Source organism: Rhinatrema bivittatum, chromosome 3 (assembly GCF_901001135.1).
Source record: "Rhinatrema bivittatum chromosome 3, aRhiBiv1.1, whole genome shotgun sequence".
Lineage (NCBI taxonomy): Eukaryota > Metazoa > Chordata > Amphibia > Gymnophiona > Rhinatrematidae > Rhinatrema > Rhinatrema bivittatum.
Genome location: NC_042617.1, coordinates 130,146,257 through 130,172,354, shown reverse-complemented (window position 1 = coordinate 130,172,354; position 26,098 = coordinate 130,146,257). Strand labels below are relative to the sequence as shown.

At 42.6% G+C, this 26,098-nt stretch overlaps 1 long non-coding RNA gene across 1 annotated transcript; it reads left to right on the top strand.

Moving 5' to 3' along the window:
* Window positions 1-15,536: 15,536 nt before the first annotated feature.
* LOC115088697 lies at window positions 15,537-19,288 on the top strand. The gene is made up of 3 exons (XR_003855822.1): window positions 15,537-15,618; window positions 18,221-18,290; window positions 19,077-19,288. It is a non-coding gene; the product is annotated as an uncharacterized LOC115088697 (long non-coding RNA).
* Window positions 19,289-26,098: the final 6,810 nt, after the last annotated feature.

Sequence of the window (26,098 nt, the reverse complement as noted above, 5' to 3'; positions counted from 1 at the left end):
TCATGTGGACATTGCAAACCACTTGCACATAGGGAGGACAATTTAAAAAGCTATTTATGCAGGTAAACTGTATTTTACTCCATAAATCAGCTGTCTGAAAATTGCCCTTTCAACAGGGATAAAAAAGTAAGAATGGTGTTGTATAAGGAGACATTCTCAGGGAGGTATTTAGGTTGGAAGAGTTAAATAACATGCCTAGCTTGAATTTTTCATGAAAAAAAGTACCTGCATAAAATGCAGGTGGAAGTAGCCATAAGTACTTTGTATCCTTTTCAAAGGGAATGTATGCATGTACTTTCTCTTTGAGAACTGAGACAGGGTCTTTGGATAAAAAGTACCTGTGGACTTTGTTACAATGAAGGTAGTTTGAAAATTGCCCCCTCAAGGTATGAAAGTACTTCTGATTGCTTTAGGCCATTTCCATTTATGAGGTGATACCAGTGTGACATGCATGCAATGGATAACACCTATCACGTTAAGTTCGAGGGAGATGACATAAAAGTCCCTTTTGAGTTCCTGCCATTCTGTTCTTTGATTAGGAAAAAAAATGATATAATTCCTAATTCATCCTAGCAGGATTTGTATCACTTGACTGAAATACCTGGAGACTGTGGACTACATTCCACATTAACTAAAGCCACAGTGAATTGAAAAGAACCAGAAACTAGGAAATATAACAAGCTCCAGAGCTTGACAAGGCCAGGAACAATGTCATCTTTAATTTCCACATTGAAGGACATAATGGCATTTGAGCTCTTTCAATACCTGAGGATGATTTCTGGCTCAGACAGACTTAGAAGAATGGTCCAGGGACTAAAACTTCTGATTCTGTGCTGCCTTCCTGGTATCCTTATTCTTCTCTTTATCTGTTTCTATCCCTTCTTGCCATATCCCTCCCTCTTCACATTTTGACTTTACTACCACAGCCAGGACACAGTAAGAAACTCCATGAAGGTGAAAGTATTCATCAAGTCAGAAGTGAACTTTTAAAATTGAAGCAATCTGCGCTTAATGTCATTCCCCAAGTGGGATTTATTTCTGATTCATTTATCATGCAAAAAATACCGCCATACTTATTGCACTTTAGTTCATACCAGTGTAATGTCTGATCAACTCATTATTCTTCATTTGCAAGCCTATTATTATGTTTATATAGGCAACTGAGACAAATATTACTGCAATCAAGATAACCCTATTTTTTGTCTGAAGGGATGTGATAAATCTAACACTTAATGTCATCCTGTGGAGATATGGGTACCGAATTATGAGTCAAGAACCCATAACTGTTTCCTGACTTTTTTTCTCATTAAATTATGACCTATAACATATTCATTGGAGATGTGCCATGTTTAGGATTTTGCTTACTGTGAATAAATATGTGAATATTTTCATCAGCACAAGATGATGTGCAAGCATTTCCTTAAGCGTGTGTTCTTTGATACCATCTCATATGTACAAATTTAACAACCATTTTTTAGTAATCATTAGGAATGTGCAGAGGCAAAATCTTCATTTTATTTCATTCATTTATTTGGTAGGTCAACTCCATTTGTTTCTTTAGTTTCAAACAAAACATTTTTCGTTCCGTATCTTTCCCATCAAAGAGGGAAGCAATGTAGCCTATCTTGAGTTTCAAAATTGGAGAGTGCTAACCAATTCCAATGAAACTTGTGGGTAGACAAAAGCAGAAGGGGGAAGAAATCTCCAAGGAACCAAGACTGGGGAAAATTGGCACCAAAAGTGAATAGCCTAAGACACCATAAAGGGGTAAAAGGGTACCAGTAGTGGTGGGGGCTCTCCATGGCACTGTCAGAGGAGCAAAGCTGCACCAAGAGTGTCAAGAACACTCCAAGGCTTCAAAAAAAGGGCACTGATCATAGTGATATGAATCCCCAAAGGCAGCATAAAAGTGAAAAAGTGGCACCATGAAGGGGGACAAAGCAGCAAAGGTGCAGGAAAAAACCCCAGGACATGACAGAGGGATAAAGCAGAAGTAAGAGTGGCATGAAGACACCTGATCAGCATGAGAAGTACAAAGCAGCCATTCACAGTAGCAAGAACATCCCAAGGTGTAGAGTCTAGAGCAAAACAGAATGGTGTAAAAAATGCCCAAGGTGTAACGACTTGGGTATGGCAGCAAAACTGAATGTCAGAAAGATCCCAAGGTGTAGCATAAGTGGTATCGCAGCAAGGTAGAGTGGCAGCAGGTTCATGGAAGTGTAGAGTGTGGGGTATGGCAGTAAAACTGAGTGGTAAAAAGACACCCAAGGTAGAGCATAAGGGGTATAGCAGCAAGGAAGAGTGTCAGCAAGATTTTGAAGATGTAGCATGAAAGCTATGGATGGAAGCAAGGCAGAGTGGCAGTAAGAACCTCAAGGTATAGAGTCAAGCAAAGCAGATGGGCAACAAGACCCCCAAGGTATAGCATATGGGATTTATAGAAACAATGAAGAGTTGCAGCAAGACCTCCAAGGAGTATCATGAGTCATATAGCATCAAGGCAGAGTATCAGCAAGGCAGAGTGTCAGTAAGTCCAGAAATGTTAGTGTCAGGAACATGACAACTAGATAGAGGGGCAGCAAGACCCCCAAGGTGTATTGTAAGGAGCAGGGTAGCTTCACATTGATTGGTCCTCCATTCTGTCTACTTGCCTTCTTCTCCCAGCTGGGCTCTGTCCTGGCTACTACCTCAGTAATTTATTGGTTGCAATACTTACTAGTCTTACTGCAGCACTTTTCAGTGGGCCACAGACTTGAATAGGAAACATAAATTAAACTAAAAGTTTTGTTTAATTCATTGTTACCCTTCATTAATTTTGAGGTCCACGATTGAAATGAAAAAGTCTTCATTTGTTGCATTTTACCCATTCATTTTAAACAAATGCATATCTCTAGTGATCAGTGAAGGGAGTTTAATTCAGAACCCACAAAGGGGGAGGGGGTATACTAGTGGTTAACAATGGAGTTAGTGTTTCTGATGTCACAGTAGATGATCATCTAGGATCCATTCATCACTGGATGGTCTGGTTCAATATTACAGTGCAGGTGGCAATTGTTCATTCTACAGCAATAGGTGTAGACTTCAGGAAAACTAACTTTGTTAAAATGGGAGAGTACCTCAATGAGTTATTAGCTAGATTATAAAATATGGGGCAGGGGTGGCCAACCTGTGGCTCAGGAGCCACATGTGACTCTTTCATGTGCAAAATGTGACTCTTGCCCTCTTGTCCCCATGGCAACTGAGCACCAGTGCAGAGGATAGGAGAGTTTGGGACTGAAGCAAGGGAGCACAGACAGCTGAACAGAGCAGAGGAAAGTCATTCTGTTTCCTTCAACACACCCTCTCCTCCTGTCCTTACAGTGAGGTTAATTGCAGTGAAAACAAGAAAGAGGGGTTTAAGCCGTGAGCAGAGGCTTTTCTTTACTCATCCTGTCTGCAAGTAGCAGCAGTAGAGGACAGGAGGAGAGGGGGTGAAGTTGTAATTAACCAGACAGCAAAGAAGAGCCTGTCAGCTATGTGCTCTAGCCCACCCTACCTGCTGCCTGGAGCAGAGAGCTCTTCTTCTCTGTTTTATTGTGGATGGGAGAGACTAGAGTGAACACTGACTCCAACACAGTAGATCACTATGTTCCTGGGAACTGGAATTCAGCTAACAGTAGAAGGAAGGAGGGAGTCATATGAAGCTCCAGTGAGGCCAAAATGATTTGAGGCAAGGGGATGAACACTATGAAAAGTGGTGTATGTTGGGGAGGTGAGAGGTATGATTGCTTAGGGGAAAAGCAGTTCATGAGGCGATGCATATCTGGCAGTGGGGCAGTGAAGAGGGGGTGAATATCTCCTGAAGAAGTGACAGGAAAAGAGGTGAATATTGGTAGAGCTGAGGGAGATGAATGTTGGGAGAAGGGGGAAGAGAGAATTGAATCTTGTAGATTAGCATAAGGAAGAGAAGGCACTAAAACATCATCTCTTCAGACTAGCCTTTCCAGATCATTGTGACTTATCAATTTCCCAAAATTAGTCTTAACTGCCTTCTGTGATTAGTTTGACCCCTAAGACTAGTCTTTTATACTGATGCTTATCACTATGAATTTTGTTTTTGTTTTTATATTTTGATTTACATTTAACAATTATGTATGATGTTTTGTAACCTGCCCTGAATGTTGGAGGGCATGGGATATAAATACTATTAAATATAAATAAATAAAAGCTGTGAGGGATGTAAGTAAGGGTGAATGGTATCTCCCTCCCTGACTCCCTAAAGTTAGCAATGCAAATTGAACCATATGGCACCTTTTTCATCCCCAGTGTCCACACTGTTGTGTGTTATGCAGCAGGTGTGAGGAGACTAGGGCTAGGGTACAGGGTAAGATTAGGATGCCTCTAGGCAGAAGGGGTGGGAATTTTTGCCCCAGAAATCAAAGGGCAGCAAGGGGAAGTCCCAGGTTTTGGGCACCTTCAGAACCTGACGTCCTAAGTACTTGCCTATCCCTAAATCTGGCATGCTAGGATGGGGAAATGAAGAGAGGACCAAGAGAGAGAGAGAGGTGGCAGACAATGGAACCACTGAACTCCTATCATTGTTCTTGTGGGGAGTGGGGGATATTATGCTGGGACTGCCAAGAGAGGGTTTGAGACGTTCCCCATCCCACCCCCTGGTTCTTGAAAATATGAGGCTCTTAGATATTGCACAGTCTGATGTATTGGCCGTTAGTGTATGTGAAAGGTTGACCACCCCTGATATAGGGGAAGCAGTAGAGCAATTGGCAAAACAGAAATCATTTATTGTAAAATAACTAACCTTTTTGTTCAAAATGTAATTAAAGGTAAGAGGAAACAAAACTGCTATGATTTTCTAAAGCAGCTGATAAGGTAAAGGAATAAATGTAATATTCATAAATTATGAGATCGCAGAAATCTGAAGACAGGCAACAACATCTGGAAAAGGTAAGAGAAGTAGGGAAAGTAGTCAGGAATCTGAAGATGCAAATGGATGAAAAAATATGAAATACAATAAAAAGGGGGATAAGACTTTAGATATAGTAGAGATTGAAGGACATGCAGAAGTGATAGAGTGGGAGCAGAGAAGGAGATAAATAGAGCCTGAGAAGGAAAAAGCATAATTGCTTAACACGTTTTTCTGTTCACTGAGGAAGTGCCAGGAGCAGGACCAGAGAAATGGAGACATATAAGATTTGTTATGGTTGTGGACTCTTAGGCCAGAGCAAGGGATGATACCCACCGAGAAACAGCCTCAATGGAACTCGTCTCCGGGAGGTGGTGCTGGAGAAGAGACACTACATGGTATTGGTTCCAAGGATCAAGCAGGACGGCCCTCCGAGGAGCGGATAGCCTATGAACACCAGCGAGCCCCCGAGGAGCGGGTACTCAGGGCATTCACCTACTGAGACTGGAACTGGATTACCAAGATGAGGTGAATGAAGTCCAGGCAGAAGATCCAGGGCAGGCAGCGAAGGTGCAGAAACAAAGTCCAGGCAGAAGATCTGGGGCAGGCAGCGAGGGTGCAGAGACGAGGAAACAAGCCAAGGTCAGGACGGGCAGCAGACAAGCAGAAATGAGGAACAATCTGAGGTCAACTGGGACAAGCCAAAGACAGGAACTCCAAGGCAAGGCAGGACACAGCCAGACAGCAACAGAGGAACCTTGTTGCAAGGCAACTTCCTGATTTCAGCTGTGGGGTTAAATACCCCTGGTGGTAGATGTCATCTTCCGGGGCCGGGCTGGTTTTTGTGCCGTGGCCCCTTTAATAGGTGGGGATCCCATGCACGTGCATCAAAGGAGGCCCCGACGCTGGCTGGAGAGATGCTGGGGGAGCCGCGCAGCGGACCGTGCGCGGCCTGTTGCGTCGGGAGGGCCGCTGTGCCAGAGGCCCGCCGGAGGTAGGAGGGCCTGGCTGGGGGCTGCCACGGCCAGGTGCCGCAACAAGATTGGAATGAGGTACACCTGAAATAATTTTCATAAGGTTTAAGGTTTAAGATTTGTTTATTTGTATACTGTCATATCGGTAAAACCATCATAACGGTGAACAATAAATTAAAGCATGAAAAATACAATGGTAAAAATGATCAATACATAAAAAAAATAATAAAATAAGATAATCAATGATCAATGAAGCATCATAAAAGACTTAAAATTTAACATTACAATTAATAAAGTACAGAAAGATGTAATAGTAAAAATGCAAAATAACAATGTGCTACGTTAAGCTGAGTTCTTCTGTCACTGTGATTCGATATAGGCGCATTTAAATAGCCATGTTTTAAGTTCTGCTTTAAATTTTTTAATATCAGCTTGCATTCTTATTTCTTCAGGTAGATTGTTCCACAGTTTTGGGCCTGTTATAGATATTGCGAACTTGACTAAGTTTAGCCGATTTGATTGTAGGTACTGTTAACAGTCCTTTGTTGGCTGATCATAAATTCCTCTGCAGGACGTGTAAGCGTATCGTTGTGATCAGGCACTCCGTATTTGATCCATAGATTATATTATAAATTATGCATGCAGCTTTGCACTGTATACAATAAGTCAGAGGTAACCAATGTAATGATATAAGTATAGGGGTTATATGGTCACTCTTTTTTGTGCCTGTAAGGACACGAGCTGCAGCGTTCTGCAGGATTTGTAGAGGTCGGGTAGCATTAAGTGGTAATCCTAATAAAAGGGTGTTACAGTAGTCTATGTTTGCAAATAGGAGCGCCTGGAGGACTGATCTAAAAACGTTCGGTTCTAACAAGGGCTTTAATTTCCAAAGAGTTAACAATGTAAAGTAACCGTCCTTTAATTTGGTTGCAATGTGCTTATTCAAGGATAATTCTGAATCGATAGTGACTCCCAGATCTCTTGCATAAGGGGAAGGTGTAATTTTTGTTTCATTATCAATTTTTAAGGGCGGAAGTTCCTCTTGTCTACATTTTCGTTCTAATAATATTATTTCTGTTTTATTCATGTTCAGTATCAACTTCATGTGTCTCAAAAGTTGTTGTAAGGTGGATAGATAAACTGATATAAATTTGTAATTTTGTTCAATTGAGTCATTAACAGGGACAAGAAATTGTATGTCATCAGCATACATATAAAAATTAAATCCTAAACCACTTAAAAGATGACAGATAGGTAAAACATAAATATTAAAAAGGGTAGCTGAAAGAGCAGAATCCTGCGGTACCCCAGTTTTAAGAGGATATTTTTTGGAAAATTAACTTTCTATTTTAACCTGAAATGCCCGATGGTTGAGGAAAGATGAAAACCAATTTAAAACAATACCATTAATTCCAATTTTTCTCAAGCGATCTATTAAAATGCAGTGATCAACAGTATCAAACACTGCTGATTAATCTAAAAGTATTAAAAAAAAGCTTTGTCCATAATCAAAGCCTCTTAAAATGGTATCTGTCATAGCAATTAAAAGTGATTCTGTGTTAACATTTTCCTAAAACCATATTGGTTTGGAAATAAAATGTTATTAAACTCTAAAAAATCAGCTAATTGATTTTGAAATATTTTTTAAGTCACTTTCACTATGAAAGATAAATTTGAAATGGGTCTGTAATTGCTTAATTGGGCTGAATCAAGATGTGGCTTTTTTATAATAGGTTTAATAATGGCGTTTTTTAATATTTCAGGTACTATCCTTTCAATTAATGATTGATTAATAATTTCAGCAATCGGGAAACAATTGTATTTGCAATTGTCTTTAAGGTAGAAATAGGAATAGGATCAACTGGGTGTTGAGCTGGGTTTAATTTTTTATTAAAGTTTCTATTTCAGAAGCTGATGTAAGATCGAACGTAGCCCAGGATGTTCCTTCTTTTGTACTCATTTTTATGTCTTGATAAGGGCTTGTATTAAAATTTGCATTTAAAGCATCAATTTTGATTTAAAGTACAAGGCGATATAGTCACACTTGTCTTCTGACAAAAAGCTATTTGTTTGTGAGGGTTGTTTAATTAATTGTTAACAATAGAAAACAGCATTCTAGGATTACTGAGGAAGTGCCAGGAGCAGGACCAGAGAAATGGAGACATATAAGATTGGAATGAGGTACATCTGAAATAATTTTCATAAAAGGATGTTCATGATAAAGTAGGCAAACTAGGGGCTGGTTGGGAAATATCCAAGAAATTTAAAGGAACTTAAAGGTCTGGCAGCATCACAAGCTGACATTTTCAATTCTTTAGAGTTGGGAGTAATTCTGGAGGATTGGTGATAGGTGCATAAAAGTGTAAGTCTGAGCAATATAGTGAGAAAATTAATGCAATCATTGCTAAAACAGAATACAATGCTGTTTCAGGAATCCAATGGATTACAAAATCAGAGGTAGCATTGTTTTACCAGAACTGGGTCTTATCAGATAAATGTGATCAATTTCTTGGACTGGGTGACCCGAACGTTGGATCAGGGGAGAGCATTAAGATATAGAGTACTTGGATTACCGTAAGGCATTTGACACTGTTCCTCACAGGCAACATAAATAATCTGAGCACTTTTAGTATGGGCCCTAAGGTCACTGACTGGGTAGGAAACTGGTTGAATGGGAGGCAGCTAAGAGTAGTGGTAAATGAAGCTCCCTCCAAGGACAGAGATGTTAATAGTGGTGTGCTGAAGAGAATAGTCCTTGGACTGTTTTTTTGTTTTGGTTTTTTTTTCAGAATTTTTGTAAGCGATATTGCAGGACTATCAGGAAAGGCTTTTCTTCAGGGTATAATGAAATCTCAAGTAGGATAGATATAGGTGTGGAAAACATGAGAAGGGATCTAGCAAAGCTCAAAGAATGGTCTAGAGTCTGGCAGCTAAGATTTAATGCAAAAAATGCAGTCATGCATTTCGGCTGGAAAAATCCAATGGAGCACTACATTCTAGGGGATGAAATTTGTCTATGCATGAAACAAGCATTTGATCTGGAGGTGATTGTATCTGATCATCTTAAGATTGCTAAGGTGATGGCTAAAGCTAGAAAGATGGCCCTATGTAAATCCCTGGTAAGACTTCATTTGAAGTATTGCATATAGTTCTGGAGATTGCACTTTGAAAAGGATATTAACAGGATAGAGTTTCTCCAGAGAAAAGCTACTAAAATGGTCAGTGATCTTCATTGTAAAACATATGGAGGGAGACTTAAAGATCTAAACATGTATATCCTAGAGGAAAGATGAGATAGATAGATATACTAGAGGCAATTAAATACCTCAGAAGTATAAATGCAAAGAAAGTAGGTATCTTTCAATGTAAAGAGATTCTGGAACAGGAATGAGGGTGAAAGGTGTAGACTGAGAAGTAATCTAAGGAATTGTTTCTTTACAGAGAGGAAAACTGTGAGTAATCTGATCTCAACACACGATGGGAAAGGGACCAAACCTCGAGCCGGGGACCGACCGACAAAAAGTTCTGGGGGAGCCCCCTCTAGGGCAAAGCGGGGGATGGGGAACACGGGAACCCTGGTGCTGACCCCACCCCTACCGACTACGGGTCCGAAGAGTGTCCCCCCACCAACACCAGCCACACACCAGCCAGTGGATAGGGAACCAGCGCCGGCAGCTGCTACCAGCTCAGACACCTGCAGGGAACCACATACAGGACAGATGGGGGAACAGGGTGGACCAGACCCCCAATGCGAGAGCTGGATGACACCCCAAGATCCTTCCCAGAGCTCCTCACAAGCCCATGGTCCCCACCTCGCGACCCCGCCGATGCTCGAGCAGCCAACCAGCATGACCCCGGCTTACCTGGGGTTCTCCCTCCCATGGGGCATCCCTCCTTGGATGCAAGCTGCCACCTGCATCCCAGGTGGAAGATCACCCGGATATACTCCAGGCCACCACGCCCACCCGCAATGGCTCCCACCAGCCTACCTGTGACCAGTCCCATACCAGATGTACCCATGGGGGTAGTGGCCTGGGCAACAAGAGGATCGCCCCACCCCGTCGGGGCTAACCAGCCCACCAGAGAATTCCACCCTTAACGATGCACGGGATCCACAGAACGGCACGGGGAGCGTCGAAATGACCCATGCTGACACACCACAGCAAATCACGCAGGAATCAGCACCAAACCAGGAACAGTGTACCCATCCCAAGACTGGGACAACAGAGATGACAGCACAGGAAGATCATTCCCGAGACGACGAAGGGGTAGATGCAACGCAGGATGCAAGCAGAGGTGAGTTACCTGCACAAGTCGCCCCACCCCCCCAGCCCATACAAGGACCCATAACTCTGCAAGCGATTAAAAAGAAAGGAAAAACAAAGTGTAGGAGGAGGTACAGCTCCAGCTCCAGCGAAAGCAGCTCCTCTACAGATACAGACAGCATGGATGACAATAATTAGAATCAGCTGGCGACACTACAAGGAGTGGAGTCAACAGCGGCTCCGGCACAGGGCATTCCACTATGGGAAAGTGTGCCAAGAAAGTTGCAAAAGAGGATAAAGCAGAGAAAATACATAGACATTTTCCAACTCATGGAAGGGAGAAGAGGTCCGCGAGACAGGAAGAGAGCTAAGACCAGCGACTCACCGCCAGACAACAACGAGAAAATTGCATGCAATATCGTGAACTGGACACACGCATATTTCGGCATGATGAGCGTCATCACAAATGACGATCCTGTGCAGTGTGGACCAATGCTAACCTATGGGGACACGATCCTAGAAGCGTACCGGGTGTACGAGGGATGGGCCTGGTTGAATTAAGACGCGCGTTTCCATGATCGAATGGAGGAGAATGTGCCACTATCCTGGGGAATGCCCGATGTGAACCTCTGGCTCAAACAGATGACCAACAGAGCCAGCGACGCCGATGGACAGAGTCAAACAGCTGTGACGCCATCAACTTCTGGACTAGGTTACTCAGGAACTGGAGGTGCATCTAACAGCGCGTGTTGGAGATACAACAAGGCTTCATGCAATTTCAAGGAGTGTGAATTCAAGCACATATGCCTGATTTGTTCCGCAGCGCACCCGGCGAATAAGTGCACAAAAAAATCGGGGAGTTCTCCTATAGAAAAATGAAGCCCAGCACTCCCAAAAAGCCGCCTCGCCAATAAGAATAGACCGAATGATGGATTGACTCGACAAATACCCGAGAAGAGAGGAAGCAAAGAAGATTTCAGCAGGTTTCCAGGAAGGGTTCAGGATCCCTTATCAAGGCAACATCGACATCCACGTAGCAGGCAATGCACCATTCACAACGCAGCACCCTGACATCATCCGAAGCAAACTGGACAAGGAGATCGAGTTGGGCAGAATTGTTGGTCCTTTCCAGATGCCTCCCTTCCAGAAGATGATGATTTCCCCGCTGGCAGTCATACCGAAGAAGGAACCAGGCAAATACAGACTCATTCAAAACCTGTCCTTCCCAATAGGAGCATCCATAAATGACCACATACCACGAGAGGAATGTGCGGTGCAGTATGCATCATTTGACAGTGCCACATCCTTGCTAAGGAGGTGTGGGAGGTCGGCAGCGATGGCAAAAACAGACATAGAATTGGCGTTTCGCCTGTTGCCCGTGCATCCAGACAGCTTCCCGCTACTGGGTTTCAAGTTCCAAGGACAATTCTACTTCACAAGTGCATGCCCATGGGGTGCTCAGTTTCATGCACCTACTTTGAGGTGCTCAGCACATTTCTCCATTGGGTGACGGCAGAGAAAGCAGGATTGGACAACATCAAACTATGAGACAAGTGCGCTTAAGAATGATTGAACATCAGAGAGCTTTAATGCATCAAAAAATAGATGCCCCATTTGTGATATATAGTATAACGATGCACGATACTTTCACTGACTTCACTTTTCAGTTTTAGAACAAGTTGCTCATGATGCTCGGGGTGGTAATTGGATTGTGTTTTTATCAAAAAGGAACAGCACTGTTTAGATTTTTTAAATACTGTGGAACCCTTTGGATTGAACAAAGAGATTGATTGGACATCATGCTTATTGTTAGATTTAATTCAGCTGTTTGTGGTTACATATGGGGGGATGTGACATATGGGCAGGACTTTTAAATGGCTTCTTCCGATTGAACGGAAGATTGAGCAAAGATGCCAGGTTGGATGCAAACATTGGTATGTAACCATTGAGAACCATTGAGAATGTCATGTTGTGTGTTTTATATAGAAAGTGGTCTCTATTTGTTTTTAATTGATTTTTGTTTGAATCATAGATAATAAAGAACCCCTGAGAGGGGCGGCGGTCGCCAAAACACGGGCCTGTGTTGGGTTATGTTTGATGTTAAAAAATTGAAAAGAAGCACACAGCATCAACATTGTTGTTATAGTTGAGTTTGAGAGCCAGGCTTTCAGATTGTGGACAAGCCAGTTACATTCAGTTAAGTAAAGCAATTTTTTGTAATACATCTTTAGACATAGCCTACCAGCAGATGGTAAATGAATTGATGTTACTTCTGATGCCGTCTTAGCCCATTGCGAGGTAAGAGATGGGTTGGGTTATTGAATTTTTTACACTAGTCTGATTTTGTGGCTTTGATTGCAGATTAACGGGTAGTTTGTAAGGTGTGAGCATGCGTCCATGTGTGTGCAGATATGCATTGCGGCTTTCCCCAGTTCCCTTCCAGTCTGCTCCAATTTTTAATCCCCTGCACATGGCGAAAATGGGTGTTACGCGCATGGCTGGGTCTTGCACATACCACGTGCATTTAAGAAGAGGCCTGGCTGCGTGCGTAATCCCCATTACATGCAGAAGAGCCAGGCCTCCTCCAAGGGGAGGGGGCATGTCCGGGGCATACGCATAGATATGTACGCACGGACTTCCTGATCTTAAAATTTGTGTTGCTTGCATGCAACCTACATACACTTTTAAACCTGAAAGGTTTTTCCTTCCACCTGACACACTCATACACAAATGTCAGGGAGAAAGGTTGTTCAAATAAGTAGAAAAAAAATAAAACAAAAAAATAATGAAAACAGCAAACCATCATGTTCAAAGGACTCAAGTAACACAAAACCTCATGCTCAAAGGACTCATACTTGTCTTTCTATATTTGATTCCCCAGGCATTGCCCCCAATTTACAAATTACTTCCAAATAAATATGAGATAGCTTGGGATAATTTTTGTATTAATTTTTCTAAAGCATACGTGCCCCATAATAATTGAATCAGAGTCTCAAGGGAGGGTTTGGAAGGATTAATCAATTTCTTTGAAATAATTCTTTTTTCTAACACTGACTTGTTTTTTCAATGGAGTATCCTTCTTAGATCTTTTATTGATTGGGACATCAGTCCTTTTAACTATAAAAATTTGAATTTCAGAATGTTAGGTAGATTATTTCCTAAAAAACTAGGAAAGGTCTATTGTAAAATAAATGACTCATTAAAAGTGATACTAGCTTTAGAATAAAGACAGTAGCAGAAAATATCTTGGGTAAGTCAGGATTGTCCCATACAGAGGTTAAAGGGGAAGCTCAAAAAATCAGTTGAAACTTTATTGATTTTTGTTTTCAAATCTGAATCCCTGCTGCCACCAAAAAAAGATCAAAAGTGAATAAATTTGAAAAGGACCTAGAAAATCACAGCAGTTCAAAGAAATATTATCTGGAAATGAATGCCTTTTCCGTGCCAACCCAGTATTTATCTTTCATTTCTGTCTACCATTCTAGAATTCCCCTTGGCATAACAGCCCAGAGTTGTCCAGTTACCTTTTTTCTCACATGGCCAGCTGAATATCTGCTAAAAAGCTTATCGCCAGGCCAACAAGGCTTGTAATATTTTTCTGAAAAAGACTTTTTAAGAACCACATATAGTAACATATACTAATTTAATGAAAAATTTCTGAAAACAGAAGATTTTGCCATTACTATCACTAAGGGCCTTATTTTCTAAGGCTATTCCAGGCTTGCGCTAACAGCACAAGCCTGTGATAGCTAGCGAAGATAGCGCACGCCTGCGCTACCTACATCGGGGTGGAGTCGGTCCCGGAAGAGGAGGAGTCGGGGCGTCACCGGGGCCAACTTTGCGAGGACGGTGTGGACAGCGAAAAGGTAAGAGGTGCGATCGCTGCCAGCTAGCGCAGGACCGCCCCCCCCCCACCCCCCCCACCCCGTTTCGGCCCCTCGCCCCTCATTACCGCATTTTTCTAAAGTACCGCAGGCCTGCAATACTTTAGAAAATGAGGCCCTAAATAGCTTCAAAAACAAAAATTTGGCACGTTTATCATCCTGTACTGCATTAGTACTTGATTTACTAAAGGTCCAATTTTAAAAGAGCTGTGCCTGTAAAAAGCAGGGGTTACGCACGTGGCCGGGCCTTGTGTGCACTGTGTGCATTTTAGAATGGGCTCAGCCACGCGCAGAAGTGCCGGGCCCTGCAAAAGGGGCAGGCCAAGGAGCATTGTCTGGGCTGGGAGGGACGGGACAGGGATTGGCCAGGACAGTGCCATTAGCCGCTGTTCCGGGAAAGCATGCACCGGCAGCCAGCCAACCCCAGAGTTTACTTCTGCTCCCGAGGAGCAATAAGTATGAAAATAAAAAAAAAGGGGATAGGAAGGGTAAGTTTAGGGGTAGGGGAGAGAGGGGAAAGGGAAGAAGGGTAGGTAGGGCTAAAGGAAAGTTCTCTCCCAGTACGTTCCTTAATTGGAGCGGGCTGGGAGGGAACTGGGTAAAGGCCTGATTGCATCGCCGCGCATAATTTTGAATCCCCCCCCCCCGAGCACACGAGTCACTGTCCGCCAGCACATGCACACACAGATGTTAAAATGTGGTGCACACATGCGTCTGGACATCATATTTTATAACATGCGTGCTGACGCACGCATGTTATAAAATGATGCATGCATGCTCATTTTAAAAATTACTTTTAAGGGTTTTTCCCATAGACACAAAAAACCTTAATGAATCTGGCCCTTAATGAGGAAAAGTTCATTCAAGCACTTTTTCATAAATGCTGGTTTTGGACTTTGATCTTTGGGAATTGGGTAGGAAATGGATTTTCCCACTAGTTTTATGCCATATGTAATGTCTACAATTGCAGTGCTAGGAAAATGAATGTGGACATTTTCTTACATTCCCTTCTTTGGCCTGCCAAAAATATGTACAGGTACATTCTTGCAGTCACCTGAATTTATGACCTAAAATAACCTATGACATCTATAAGCCATTATTATAATATGGCTATTACCAATGAGATGATTTAATTGCCTTCTGGGATTGGACTATTAAAGCACTCATGCATGAGAGTCAGTGTGCTGTTACAACACCACACATATACTCTTGCAAGTTGTAGCTTTTGCTGTAATGGTGCAGGGTGTGAGCTGCTGTGTTGTTTTCATACTAACAACACCCACTCATCCTCTAGTGTCTATTTATGTTTGCAAAATGACTTTTTGGTCTATAGATTGATTTATTTTTAGTTCAAAATCTTTACGGAATTTGTTATTGAGGATCTCCATTGTATGCCTATGTGACTAGTTAGTGACTAATCATATGCCTCTGTTTCTCAGTTATTTTCTCATAGATACAGTACAGGGTTGAACCTAGTTAGTCTCTAAAATGTTCATTTGCAAATCTTTTTAGGAATTACCTCAACTCAAGGTCCCTTTTGCAATGCTTCATGATTGACAGAGAACAGGATGTGCTTCATTCAGGCTGAAACGGTTGAGCATAAATTTCACTGTGAACTACACTCAAACAGATAACTATCTTGACTTTATTTTCATTGGTGATCAAAAATAAATGCTGAGCAGTCTATGGCATTATTATGCCTTTTAGTAAAAACATAATTTTCTATATTTTAAAAAGCATATAATAATTGCATATATCTAAATTGTGCGCACATGACTGAGGACAGTTCACTTTATCGAAAAAAACCCTTTGTGTGCTCTTATACATGACCTTTCCTATATTTTAATTTTAATACCATTATTAATTACTGAGATTTTCTGGCCTTGTATAATAATATGCCTCTGAGTGTACTGTCAGCATTAGACAGCATTTTTAGGAATGGATTTTCAAAGTCATTTATAAATACAAGATGCATTCTGAAGGGATGACATTGGGGTGAAACTTACAATGTGGCAGGAGGGTACCCTCCAAAAGGGGCGTGAGAAAAAGAGTGGGGGAAAGCAACTAGTGACAGAAGCTTAACACTTGCATATTTGTAATAGATTTGTTGTTGATCATCTAATACAGCTACAGATAATTATCTAAATCGAAACTAGGTGTCAAAATCAATATGCATGTGTCATTCCAGACAGGAGAAGGAATATATAAGTAGAGATGTGCATTTGTTTTTGCCGAACTGGACATTTTCAACAAAATTGCCCAATTCGGCATGTTTCGGGGAGCCCGGAAAACGATCGGGATTTTCCCATTTTTTCGCGAAAAATTGTTTTTTGGGTTAGCATGCGCTAACTCCCGTTAGTGCCCACTAACAAAAACTAACAAAAAGTAACAAAATCTAACGCACTAACCCAAAAAACGATTTTTGGTGTAAAAAACCTGAACTGCAAAAAAACGACATTTCCCATGGCGGCCAAAAAATGAAGAACAACACTAACACAAAAAAACGATTCACATCTCTATTAAGGAGGGGCAGGATAGTGGTTGGTTGGAGTAGAAAGGAGGGGCAAAGGTCCTGGATGCTCTAGTCACTGCCTTTATTATGTTACCCTAGCAGTAGGATGTCCACCATAGTTTCATCCTCAGATACTTGTGGTTGGTTGCTACAACAGTGTTCTTCAGCCAATCATTTTTGGTTTCTTTCTTTGATCAGCCCACATCAGAGGAATCAGTATCTTTGATGATTCTCTGTAGATTGTAGCAATTCTAAGGCAGCTGTATATTTCAAACTGATTCAAGTTCAGAGTGTTGGTAGGAGCTGCTAAAATATTATTATTATTATTATTATTATTATTAATAACCATTTGCATAGCATATGCCAGATGTAACTATTCAGTACTGTACAGAGACACAGAATGGACAGCCCCTACGCTTCAGAGCTTACAGTCTATTTAAAATGGACAGACAAGACATATAACAAAAAACAAATGTAGCCCCTGCTATAATTGTTGTCCTTTTTAAAGCATATTAGGATTTTTTCATTTTTGGTGTTCTCCCTTTGCCAAGTGGAAAGCATCTCAAGGATACATACTTTTTCCCTGAGCATGTGTAAGGGTCTTTCCTCTATGGAGACTTCTCTAGAGGACTACTCATGGTCTTTATATTCCCCTGGTGGATTCTTGTAAGAGTGCATCATTCTTCAAAGCAGATCATCCACTGTGGGCATCTACCGACCCGTGTATTTGAGTATTGGACTGAGTATGTTGTCCCATTTTTGCACCAGGGGCCCTGGAGGTGTATAATTTTTTTCTATGGAGAGAAAGATAGGCCTTGGAGACTATGTATCACCCTGGATTTAGCATTCCAGTGAAACGGGGGTTCTGCTACACAAATAAGGGTCTTTGAGTTAAAACAATGAAGCCATCAATGGAAATAACTAAACTATGTGGGTAATAGGCAGGTTTAATTTAAGAAGGGGCAGTAATGCTGTACTTCGAGATCTTAGATGGAAACAAAGATTGAACAGCATTTCAACTAGCTTACAATAGTTCTCTACAATTCTAAACAATTCACTAGTAACAATAAAACCCAAATTTTCAAAGAACTGCATGTGCAAAATTGCCGGCTTACATGCATTTGTAATGCCGGCGAGCATACATGTAATTATGCATATCCAGCAGTTGTACACGTATGTCTACTCGCATGCACAAACATGCATGTGTCAAAAAGGGGCAAGTCAGGGGTGTGTCGGGTATGTCAGGGCGGACACTAGACGTACGTGCATTTGACATTTTATAAAGGCCACACGCTTACGAGACAGTGTGTTCAGCCAAACTCACATGTGTATATTTGCTACTGCATGTACACGCGAGCAGGTGCCAACTTTTCAGTTTGCTCAGGTGTTTTCTGTTGGTTTGGCTCCTTGCTCTGGATCACTGGATGCAGGAGCAATGCAGAAGGTGGGTGGGAGTGTTTGTGGGACTTAATGGTTATGTCAACTACTAGCACATGGCTAGCAGGTTTACAATGTGGATTTCAAATGACTAAGATCTGGAAAAAGTGTTCATGTATACACTGGTGATTTTAGTATAACATTGGGAAGACAGGAACAGGAGGTGAGAAATAAGTGTTGTAGCAATAGCTATTGAAGGGGCTATTAATATTTTGTGTTTCTTTTCAACATTATGATTACAATAGCTGCATGGGTACTCAGATCTATATGGCTCAGAAGAAAAAGAGAGAGGAGAAGAAGAATACAGAGGAAGAGGTACCCCTTACACAGGACTCTGACACATTTTCTGGATCTGTCTGAGGAGGAAGCAATGTGCAGGATCAGATTTAACAAGGAAACCATACAGTACCTATGCCAACTGTTAGTCTGAACTAAAACTTACCACCCAAAGGGGCCATGCCTTGCCAGTACATATCAAGGTCACTACCGCCCTGGCCTTTTTTGCTACCGGCACCTTCCCAATCCCTCTAGGAATCACATCTAGAATCACACAGTCTGCCCCTTCAAGGTGTCTAGGGCAAGTCCTGGCTGCCTTGCTCAGGTTAACACAACACTTTATCTCCTTCCCTTCCAGAAGACAGGAACAACACCAAATATTGACTGATTTCTATCAAATTGCATGCTTCCCCTCAGTCTTGGGAACTATTTATTGCACTCAGGTGCCGAAAAAGCACCAGGAGGAGATGAGGCCATGTACCGCAATCACAAGGGATTCCACTCCCTAAACATGCAAGTGATCTGCAACGCCAAGGGCATCATCATGAATGTAGTGTCCCGCTTTCCAGGATCCACTCACAATGCCTACATTCTCTCACAAGCAAGAATTCATGACCACTTCCAGCAAAGACACATCACTGGGGGATGGCTTCTAAGTAGGAAGACACTCACCACTTCTAACACATACCCATTTCCTTGGTTACTTTTGTCACCCTTATATTTAAGGTGCCTTTGGAGGTCTCCTCTAAGCGAACCCTATGAGCTATGCCACTATGAAACCCAGAAGGTATTTGTAACCCTGATTTTCTGTGTCTTCTCCTACAGGTACCAGAGGCTATCCACTGAAAATCTGGATCATGATCCCCATTGCCACTCCAGCAACTGCAGCTGAGTGTCGCTACAGCAGGCCACAACGTAAGACCAGGGCTGTCATAGCGAGAACATTTGGTTCACTTAAAGCACGATTCCGCTGTTTGGACAGATCTGGAGGATGCCTTCTTTACAGCGCCCCCCCCCCCCCCCCAAAGTGTATGAGATCTTTCTAGCCTGCTATAAGATACATAACCTTGCATTAAACAGACACAAATCTTCTCCGGAGGAGGGCCATCAAGAGAATGAAGAGGATGAGGAAGAAGAGCATCTGACTCAGGATGAATTGGAAGAAATACATTGCTTGAGTCAAAGGTAGGCTATACAACAATGGAGCACTCTCATTGAAAGACATTTCAGAAGGTGATAGTGCATTTATTTAGAAAAAATAATCAGCAAAATAAAGAATAAGAAAGTAAAGTATCACTTCCTTGGCTGGCCTCTTTTTCTGGCTTCAGGAAGCTTAAGCTGCCCCAGCTGGAGCTCCTGTGCAGAGGACTCCTGCCACTGTTCAAGCTGCCCTCAGAGGGCAAAGGAGATTGTAGCAGTTCAAGTTCATGGCTACAGAAGGTATAGCCAGAGAGAGCAGTGGCTGTGGTGGTGCTGGTGGCGGAAGCATGACAGGTGGTGCAGGAGGGGGTGGTGTTTGCTGCGGTTCCATCCAGGGATAGCATGGTGCAGGCTGAGGTGTAGGTGGCTGGGGCACAATGGGATCTTCAGCACATGCATGTGCCATCCATGGGCATGGTAGCCCATAAGGTGGAGGGTACTGCATCCAGAGCACCATGAAAGGCCATGGAGCCACTGGTGGATGAGGCTGCAAGTGGGGCATCAACTGCAGCATCTCCCTCCACACTGAAGTTTGCTCATCTGTTGCCTGGCAAAGGTCCCCTATCATCTTCTGAATCCCCTGCCTTTCCTCTCTGATGGTAGCAAGGAGGCCTTGTGCTTCCTCCCTGATGGAATCATGGAGGGCCTCTGCCTCTTAACCTGTGGCGTAGCCACGGGTGGGCCTGGGTGGGCAGCTGCCCACCCAACTTAGACCCAGGCCCACCCAACTGGCACTGGAACTGCAAGGCTGTCGCGGGATCCCATCCCCGCGACAGCGAACCCAGCCTCGCGCGGCATCACTGCATACATGGGGAAGCGCTGCTGCTGCCGTATGGCCAACAGATCTTTCTGTTTGGGGGGGAAGCGCCACGCACAGCTTCCGCTTCCTCCCCCCAAAGCAGGAAGATCAGCTGGCCTTTCCTGCTGCCACCGGCCTCCTGCTATCTTCGGGCCATACGGCCCACCGAACGTCCTGTTTTTTTGGGGGGGGAGCAGAAGCACAGCGCACAACTTCTGTTTCCTTCCCCTCCCCCAAGCAGGAAGATCGGCGGGCCTTACGGCCCGACACCCGAAGGTAGCAGGAGGCCGGTGGCAGCAGGAGAGGCCAGCTGATATTCCTGCTTTGGGGGGAGGAAGCGGAAGCTGTGCACATGCTTGAATGTGTATGTGTGGATGAGAATGGGAGTCTGAGTGTGTGTGTGTGTGTGGGGGGGGGTGAAAATTGGAGCCTGTGTGTGTGTGTGGGTGAGAATGGAAGCTTGAATATGTGGGTGAATGGGAGCTTGAATGTGTGTATGTGTGGGTGAGAATGGGAGCCTGGGTTTGTGTGTGGGTGAGAATGGGAGCCTGAGTTTGTATGGGTGGGTGAGAATGGAAGCTTGAATATGTGGGTAAGAATGGGTGCTTGAATGTGTGTATGTGTGGGTGAGACTGGGAGCATGGGTTTGTGGGTGAGAATGGGAGTCTGGGTTTATATGTGTGGGTGAGAATGGGAGCTTGAATGTGTGTCTATATGGGTGAGAATGGGAGCCTGGGTTTGTGTGTGGGTGAGAATGGGAGTCTGAGTTTATGTGGGTGGGTGAGAATGGAAGCTTGTGTGTGCATAAGAATATAAGCCTGGGGAAGGGTGAGAAAGTGAGAGCTTGTATGTGTGTCTGCAGAGAATGTGAGCTTGTTTGTGTGGGAGGAGAGCATATGAGAGTGAGAGTGTGAGGGGGGAGTCTGTGAGAGAAAGCGTGTATGTGTGTATGTGTGTATGTGTGGAAGGGAAGAAGACAGTAATAGAAGAAAGACACTGAAAAGGAATTAGGAAATGAGCGACAAGGGAAAAAATAAGAAAAAGAGACCAGGACCAACTGATTAGAAAAATACAAAGATTAGACAACAAAGGTAAAAAAAAAAATATTTTGAGATGTTAGCAATTTAAATATAAGCAACACAACCGCTCTCTCAAAATTTATGGACAGAGAGTAGCCATATATAACATCATAATAATAAGAAGGCTAAAGTACCACAAATCACCGTGAATTATGTTTGTATTAAGTAGACCTCATACTTAGGCATAGATGTGAATGCTATTCTGCATAACGTTTTACACCAGTAGTATAATCATGGGTCAGAAAAGAATTTTATATGCTTAGTGAATCCAAAGTGAAAAGAATTCAAAGTTGATGTAGCATGACATTTCCCATTGTATTCATTGTTGCAGAATTTCTTAACTCATCATAGTATTGACAACATTCAATTTCTTAAGATAATGTAGCTACTTAGCTTTTTTTGCATGTGAAGAAACGCCTGAGAGTTAAAGATGTTACAAGGCTCGAGGTGTACTAGCCCGACACGGATCATGTTTTGGCGTCTGCTTTCATCAAGGAGCCAAATGTATGTGAGATGATTTTCGTGGCATTTTCACCAACATGGAAGTAATGTATTTCCTCACATTCCTACATTATCTTAAGAAATTGAATGTTTTCATTACTATGATGTGTTAAGAAATTCTGCAACAATGAATACAATGAGAAATGTCATGCTACATCAATTTTGAATTCTTTTCACTTTGGACTCACTAAGCATATAAAATTCATTTCTGACCCATGATTATACTACTGGTGTAAAACATTATGCTGAATAGCATTCACTTCTACGCCTATGTATGAGGTCTACTTAATGATACAAAAAAACGTAATTCACTGTGATTTGTTTTGTTGATAATCTGTTGTACTTTAGCCTTATTATTACGAGCAATTTAAATATGTCATCTTTGGGAATGTGTATTTCTTATATTTTTGTATTTTGCTCTTTCTTAAGTATTCCACTGTTCAGAAATTTTAGTTTCTCAGGCTTTCTATTTTGGTTTTATCTGCATGTTTCTGTTTCTAATTTATAGTCTCTTATTTCTATATTAGGTAAGTGTCAGTCTAAGTTTTGCCTGTGTGTGACAGAAATGCAGTATTTTTGCTAGTGTGTAGTTTCTCTGTAGTAGTAGTCCAGCTTGTTCTGTTATTCCTGTAGGTGATGTATTAATGTTCTAGGGTCTGGTGTAGTATTTGCATTGCTGCTTTTTCATAAGGTTGCTGTTATTTGAATCCTGAGAGTCAGTGCTGTGACTCTATGGCAAGGTTCTAGATACCTCTTTCTTTGCAAGAGTTTGTGTTACTTCACAAAATAGCAGTGGAGGGTTATTTTTTGCTGAGGTGACACCAGAATTTGAATTTTTTTTTCATGTTAGTTGTAAAGTGAATTGCCCTAGCTCTGTGCACCTGTTCTGATGATTAATTATATTTTATTGTATTTATGAAGATTTCTGGTTTTCTGCAAAGATGGTTCATGAAAGAATACATTAATTTTTGTTTTATTACATGATTGGATCTGATTGTTTTCTATATTTGTGCATTTATAAACTGCAATAAATATAAAATAAATTCTGATTAATAAGGAATTTTTAATGCTGGTGCGTGCTAGAAATAATTGAAGTAAATTATTTTAAAGTTTCATACATGATACATAATGGCTGTTGCAAATTACTTAGAAAGCCATTCTAGGGTGCAGTATATGGCATTATTTATCAGTAAAAAAACAACTAGTAGACCTGCATGCCTACAGGCCACCCATGTTAATCTTGTGCCCACCCAAAAAATCAATTTTGGTTACGCCACTGCTCTTAACTCACCACATCATGTAGGCCTGAGATAAACTCCAAGAGACTGCCGTTTTGCTGTATTAGCAGCCTCTCAGCCTGACTGGCAACCATTTCAGGTTTGGACTGTTCAGACACACTGCTGTCCTTTGGGCGATCCTGTAGCAGATCAGCCAGTGTGTCCTCCGGCTCCTCTTCCTGCCACTGCTGCTCCTCTTCCTTTTTAGGCTGTTGCAGCTCCTCATGGACTCCCTCTCCCTCCTCATCTGAGCTGTCAGGGATTACCCACAGATGCTGGTACCTCCTTTGTGACTGTCTAGGTGCAGGTCCTGGATGCTCATCATCTGGCTCCTCTAGAAAAAGAAATAGATAAATGTCAAACACTACCATTCAGTGTTTTCTGTACTTTAGTTCATATGCCCTGCATGCTAGGAGATAGAAAACCATTACATTCTAACTTGTTTCAATCTTGGGGCCTTGCTTGTACCTGCACACACATGTTACTCTCTCATGCTTTAAACACACATCCTCTTTTTGCAGGATCCTTTATAAGGGTGCCTTTTTCCTCAAGCTGCAGGAAAGCACAGAAAAAACACACAATAGATGTTACCTCTGCCATTGGTGTAGAAGGTTTTTTTTTGTGCCTACATATGTTTGCTATCCCTTGGGGAAACTGACAGAGGAGATAGCCCACAACAAAGAACATGCCTTATGCTCTTAAATATACAGTCTATGCAACAACACATTAAACATTGTACTTTATTTTGCCATTAAAAAAACCCCAAAAAAACATTGTATTATAGCTGACAGCATATCTTCATACATACCAAAAAGAACACTGCACACTTTCACATAAGTGAAATCAACCTGCAATGTTTTTATAGCTTGAAATAAACCTGTCCTGTGTGGTCAATAATGAGCTGATTACAAACTGCTTTGAGCTATACTGTGTATATACGGATAGGTAGAGATATAGCCAATAATGGTTTGCATAGCATACATGAGCAAATTTACTATGGCATTATGTTTAATAAGGCTGTACTATCTCACTTATAAAGAAGTGCCTGATGCATATCTGAACACATAGCCTACTTTTAGAATGCAACATACAATGCTCACCTTTCTGCCATTGACGTTGCATGGTATCTAGCTGCCCAACTTCACCCATAACTGCTTCAGATAAGGTGCTGAGCACCAGCTGCTCAGAGGGTGGTGAAGCTGATGTGGCTTCTTTGTCCTTCTGCACTCCTCCTGGCCTGCTTTTGCTTGACATGACTCCTCAGGTCCAACCACATGTGCATCAGCTCCCCAATGCTACAGTTGTGGTAGAACACTGAGTTGACTGCATGCCTGATCCGCTTCCAGATCAGCTCCTTCCTGAAGGCATCCACCCTCTTAGACTGGGAACCATACAGCAGATTCTAGTACCACATGTTATGTTCAACAAGCATGTCTACCTCAGCTAGTAGGAAGATAGGCTTCCTAATCTTCACTCCACATACCTGAGACATGGTACAAGTAGGACAGTGAATGGGGCAATAGATGCTTTTGTAGGCAGCGTAGTTTGTGCCCCTCCCCATGTATATAACACACACAGGTGGGTCCGATCTGTGCACATAGAAGTTGAGCACACAGATCATTAAAATTGATGTGGAACATGTGCACACTGGCTAATTTATGCACAATACCAATTAAGATTGATGAGTGAGGTGTGTGCCGGCTAATTTGTGCATATAGTAATTACACTGGATGGCCAAGATATGCGTGCTCATTGATTTGTGCCCATTGCAATTTTGATGCCACAGAGGTGCATGCTCTTTGCTTTCAAAAGAAGATTCATTATACCTACATGAGTTAATTAGAAATAGGCTTAGGAATGGCAATTCTCCACCCACTCATCATCACACAGCTTGGCACAAGTGTTAATAATATCCAGTGTGAAATGGCTGAGGATGTTTAATCAATCAAGGAGAGCATTTTGAAGCTTAAGCTTTATCGTTGCAGAGAACATTAAAACATGACTGCCTTGCTGTGTGGGGGAGTTGGTTTATTATCACCAGGCCATGATTGGGTTGATATTATCTCTATCCTTGTAATCCCGATCCTGCAGTTTTCACTAGGGTTATTATGTGCACAATACTAGGGATGTGAATCGTTTTTATGATGGATGAAAATATTGTATGATATTTTCTCATCCCTCAGGTATCGGAGGGTCCCCTAAAGCGATTGGAAAACCCCTTCAAACTTTCATGTCATTTTCTTATCGTTTGGGGGGGGCGGGAAGAAATGGCACACAGAAAAACAACCCCCAAACCCACCCTGACTCTTTAAATCAAATTATTTAGAATCTCCCACCTCCCGACCCCCCAAAAATGTTCTAAAGTACCTGGTGGTCCAGTGGGGGTCCCGGGAGTGATCTCCCGCTCTCGGTCCGTCGGCTGCCATTAACCAAAATGGTGCTGATGGCCCTTTGCCCTTACCAATTGAAAGGGGCTATCTGTGCCATTGGCCGGCCCCTATCTCATGGTAGGAACAATGGATGGCCCGCGCCATTTTTTAAGATTGCTCCCTGATAGGGACCAGGAAGCACCTGCCCCCAGGGGGTGGATCACTAGAGAAGACAGAGGCTAGGATGAGCTTCACCACTGGAAGTCTGCAGTCCCCCTGGGTGAAGACCATAGGGACCCGGGCCACTTGGACAGGTGGGCCTCACAGGGTCTCCTAGAGAGATGATAGACAGGCGTGCCCACAGACAGGAGAGGAGCATGATCGGGTATGAGAATAGAGGTCAGATGGAGCAAGGAGGACCAGAACAGCGTAGGCGATGACAAGGCAAGGGACAGAGCCAGAATCAGGAGACGTAGTCAATCAGGCAGAGGTCAGAATCCAAGGGTCAGTCCGAGGAGTGGTCAACAATGCAGGGGTCAGGTTCTGGAGGTCAGATGAGGTCACAGGCGGCCGAGGTCAGAAGGCAGGTAGCAGGCAGAGTAGTCAAGGAGCAAGCTGAGGT